This window comes from Anguilla anguilla, chromosome 19, assembly GCF_013347855.1.
Source record: "Anguilla anguilla isolate fAngAng1 chromosome 19, fAngAng1.pri, whole genome shotgun sequence".
NCBI lineage: Eukaryota > Metazoa > Chordata > Actinopteri > Anguilliformes > Anguillidae > Anguilla > Anguilla anguilla.
In genome coordinates, this window is record NC_049219.1 from 9971192 (window position 1) to 9976191 (window position 5000).

The 5000-nt window shown below is 48.9% G+C and overlaps 1 protein-coding gene across 1 annotated transcript in view; it reads right to left on the reverse strand.

Moving 5' to 3' along the window:
• Nucleotides 1–4945: 4945 nt before the first annotated feature.
• Nucleotides 4946–5000, reverse strand: part of snd1 (staphylococcal nuclease and tudor domain containing 1) — a 108241-nt gene continuing 108186 nt past the window's right edge. The window contains exon 25 of the mRNA XM_035402225.1: nt 4946–5000. This exon is cut by the window's right edge and continues 828 nt beyond it. The gene's annotated coding sequence lies outside the window, so the exon portion shown is untranslated.

Consider the following 5000-nt stretch of genomic DNA (forward strand, 5'->3'; position numbering starts at 1 on the left):
GGGGGGGGGGGACCTTCTAGAAACAGGGGGCCTGCAAATCAGTGGGGCCCTGTTTAAAAACAGCTTGAAATCACTAGGATTTATTGCATTCATTTCTTATGTCCAAATGAAACTAGAAATGATTCACACCGACATGAAACATTACATTTATTTAGCAGACGCTTTTCATCTAAAGCGACGTACAGAAGTGCATATCAAGGTCATCAGGAACAACTACAAAAACACGGGTCTGTACACAGTCCCATGTGAATGATACGTGATGGACGTTTACTTACAGTGCGCAGAAGGCTTTTTTTTATTTATTTTTTTTAAACTCGCTGCTGCCGGTACAGGCTCGGGGAGGAGGAAGCACACGCAGGCACGGGACGTTATGAAATGTCCTCCGCTCGTCGCATTACCATATCAATGTCTTGACCTTCCTTTCTTCTCCCTCCTTTTATCGAGCGCCCTTTGAATTTTCCTCTTTTGTGCTCCTTTCCTTTTTTCCCTCCCGCGCCCGTTAACAGTAGGTAGGGAAGTAAGGGCCGTAATGAGAAAGGAGAGTTCGCTGCGGTCGGCTCGATTGGACGCTCGTGCTCGGGGGGGGGGTGGGGGGGTTGGGGTGGGGGCATCGGTTGGGGGAATACGGTCCGCCCGGCCGTCCATAAATCACGTCACCCGAGCGAAATTATACCGCCTAGCGCTCGTTTGTAGAGAATGTATACCTGAGAGGCAGGGGAACCAGACAACTGCACACAACCGTACGAGAAAAAGACAAGACAGAGGTTAAAAAAAAAAAATGTTTCGTCAACATTTTTGGCATCGATTAACCAGAGGGCCAATCACGACCCAGTGCGCTTAAGCGCCCGATGCATCTGTGCTCTAATGGGGCTCGTTGTCCTCCCGAGCCAATCATAAACTTATACGGCACCAATCAGCCGGTAATTGAGTCTCTGACAGGCCGTTTAAAAGGGAAGAGATGAAAAGCCGTCGGGGAGAGAGATGGACTGCAGCGGGGAGGAGGGGTTGAGGGGCGGGGGGGGGGGGGGGGGGGGGGGGTTGTTCTGAAAGAGCAATGGGGGCCCTGAAGGTAGAGGCCCTGCCCTTTGCCAGGTCTGATTTTACAAGCCGGAGAAGGCCTCTCGCAAACGGGGCGTCGGCGGGCGGTACCAGAGTGAAGCCCAGCCAAAAAAAATCCACGCCCGCCACTTTACCGCCGCTCGTGGAAAACAAGGCGGGGAAACTCAGGGTACCTGGAAGATGAGAAAGCAGGTTTTTCCTCATCAGGCTGGGTGACAGCACGTCGAGGCGAGATGGATTTCTCTGTTTCGGTGCGCGGGCAAACAACCTCTGGCCTTTACAGGGGCTGTGTGCGACACCTCTGCGTTTTAAACATCTCCGAATACCTCCACCAAGATGCTGAATCGGCCAGATTTCAAAAACTCCAAAAAAAAAGTTTACTGCGAAAGCGCAACGTTCCCCTTTCTTTAAAGATCGTTCGGCGACGATCGGGCCCGGCCCGATTCACGCCACATTTAACTCCCGTTATAAAAATGCTAATTTTACATTTCGGCAGCGGAGAAAACCTCCAGCGAGAAAGTGTAAGGAAGTTAAAAGTCAATATTACACGTCGGAAATTTACATAATGCATTTATCAGAAGTAAAACAAAAGAACACAAAGCGTGTTTGCTGTTCAACTCCACAGCGGTCCCAACTGTCATTCAGAAACACACGGTTTGAGAAAACACTGTCTTCTCTTTCAGTGAAATACTGTGCCAGGGAAAAAAAGCCAATTGCATCTGTAATGCCAGACTAATTTAATCAAATCACACTTGAGCTCTATTGAACATACTTTCAATGGATTGGATCTGAATGTATTTTTTTTTTTATTTTTTTTAAGCAACAATGATTGTGAAGGGACAATTTCCCCACCCCCCCCTTAATAATAATCATGGCCCAGTCTGAAGCCTTGATACTTTGATACATAAGTAATATTTAATTCAGAAATTAAAAATCTGTACCATATTTTGATCAAGAGATCAATGGGTGCTTTTGTAATTTGCCGTTTTTGAATGCACAATTTACTAAACCAGGGTAATTCTGATTCCATAAATCATTCTTTGGACCCTTTAAAAAGCCCATTACATTTACACTTAAAAGACAAATTACAATATTAAGTGTTTTTCTAATTAGTCCATCTAACGCAACTCATTTAGAGATTTTTTTCCCTCTTCTCCAGACGACCCGTCCGGTCCGTCGGCTCGCTCGTAACTACAGCACGAGGGGGTTTAAACCGAAAAGCGGTTCTGACATTTTTTTTGGGAGTGAAACAGCTGATCGCACCGAACGCACCCGTTTCCACAGCCTAACGGCCGCCGGGGGTCCCGTTTGGGGACGTTCCCGCTGCCGAATCGCCCTAGCGCTGCGAAGCTAACCCGCCCCGCCAGGGCCTATTCATTACAGGGAACGAAACCGTTCGGGAGGCTGTGTTTGTTATACGCAGACAAATCGCATCACCCTATATGACTCATAGATACACTGTGAAACACCCTCTGGCTTGAAATATATATACGCCGTTGTCGTGTGGTTTATGATTGGGGTTGGGATCCTTATCTCGAATGCAGCTCCGTCTTTCTCAAACACACTCGCTTGTTCGGTCGGTTTTTGCTGCATGTGCAGGTTAGCATGTTGGCGCAGCGGCAATAACACGCAGGTCTGCGCAGCTGTGACCCGCTGGCTCTGTAAAGGGAGGTCTGCGCAGCTGTGACCCGCTGGCTCTGTAAAGGGAGGTCTGCGCAGCTGTGACCCGCTGGCTCTGTAAAGGGAGGTCTGCGCAGCGCAGAGCCGCTCCCTGAACAGAGATGGGGGTGCGTGGGTGTTTTTAAAGCCGATCTTCAAACGACGCCGGTCTTTATCCCCCTGCGGCTTTGATCCTTCTCGCGTGCCTTTTGAACGCGGGCATCGTTAGAGAGGGCGCTCTTCCAGCGGAGAGGGCTCGCTAAAAGGCCGTTAAAAAGCAGAAGGTCCGCGACCGTCCTCAGGCGTCTCGAACTCGAACACCGTTCAGAAAATAAAAACGAAACATAAAAAGCGGAAAAATACGAAGAAGGTAGGAGAGTCGGATCCAGCGCTTTCACCTCGAGGGGGGATTTGACCCCATGCCCCTCTGCCGTATTCGGACACGACCCAATCGCACCTGCGCAGCACGCTGCACTTTGAGCAAGCCGTTCCCCGCGCAGAATCTTTTCACCCTAAATTATTAAGTCTGTTTCATTTCTGCGTTCCAAACGTTTCGCGGGGGGATTACATTATTGAGCCTCATGAAAAATGGATTTCTGTTTTCCTCGCAAGGTCTCTAAGTAACGGCGAGAACTACTACAACGACAAAAATAATAATAATAAAAAATCATTTAGCATTCTGAGTGAACGGCGTTCTGCGCTCCCCACTGCTCTTTCGAGTGAAGAGGTAGCACTGTGGTTACAAAATTTCTTTTTCGGCAAAAGGTAGGGCTGATCGCCAAAGGCTCGGCTGGGAAATTCCTCAGACTATCATTGCAGACTTCGTAACGTGATAAGTTCAATTAAATATGCAATGTACACTGTCCGCCTAACCTAATACATGCCTAGTGTCCACTTTTATTAAAAAAACTGTATAATAAAGCTGTAATTTCAAATAGCGTAAGAGGAAATGTGAGACTCCCACGCTAGAGTAGTCAAGGTCCCTTCCTATAGTCTGTTTTTGCAGAATTCGTCAGCGAAAGGTCTTTTCACTGCCACTTCAAAGGGAGGGGATATGCGATCATTTCAGATTCGGACGTTCCCAAGCTGAGCCCACACTGTCCCGTTAATGTTACCCTCACGGGAACGCCATCTTGCAGACCTGTGACCGAGCGGCGCTAGCGTGACGCTAGCTCGGTTAACGACTTTAACGACAGTTTTATCACGAAGCGGAGTGAGGGGTGGGTGGGTGGGGGCCCGGGGGGGAAACATGTCGAAAGGTGATAGAGAAACAGAAGCCGTCCCCCAAAGGACAGATTCATCAAACTTCCTGTCGCCCCCCTTCCTGCAGATGGATGGCGGTGGCGGCCATATTAAAAATAATTGTCCTTGGAGCGCATTTCCATACCCCCCCCCCCCCCCCCCCTTTGAATTATGACCCTTTCCCTCGCGCGCCATAATTGAAGTTGACCACGATAAATTAGCGACGATCTCGTTCTCGCGCGGCGGTGTCGAATGTGGGGAACGGGCGTCGGACGGGCGAGGAGATTTACGGTCCACGCTGCCCCCCCCGGAGACAGCCGGGCCGACCGTAAGTCACTTTAACTGGACCGCGGCGATAATCGCTCGACGTTCTGCACGCATGACCCGCCTGGGGGGGGCGGGGGAAAGGGGTTGACACGTGACACTCGGTGATGATGGCTGGGGGGAAAGAAAGAAGAAAAAAAAAAACCCACAATGCTAAAGAGCACAGATCCAGATAAGACAGATCTGCTCTGATGGACCAGCACTGAGTTCACTGGATCCATTTATGTCCACACCTGTGCATCTATACAGCAGCCTCCGGCCATAACCCCGCCCACAGCACACTACTGCATTCACACAGGCCACTCAAGAAACAAGCATTACATAGACCCTGCTAACGAGAGAGAGAGAGAGAGAGAGAGAGAGAATTATTAAGTGTGACCATAGAGTGACTCATTTGAAAATGCAAATACACAAGAAGAGATGTCTTGCAGCTCCATGAAGGTCCTCCAGATAAGACTTGGCATTCTCCTCCTCTATTATATTTGCTCACAAGCATAACAGGCTTGCTGTAATTTTCAGTAATTGTGTACAAGACGCTGCAAAATTACAGTGAAAGCATACAGTTCCAGCCCATCGCAGATGAGCACACCCCCCCCCCCCCCCTTGTGACACATTCATATACATAAGGGATATAATGGAACCTGCAAAAAGAAGCAAGCAGTCAGATTTTTTGCTAACTTTATTAGGCAGGGAAAGATTTAAATACAATGACAAGT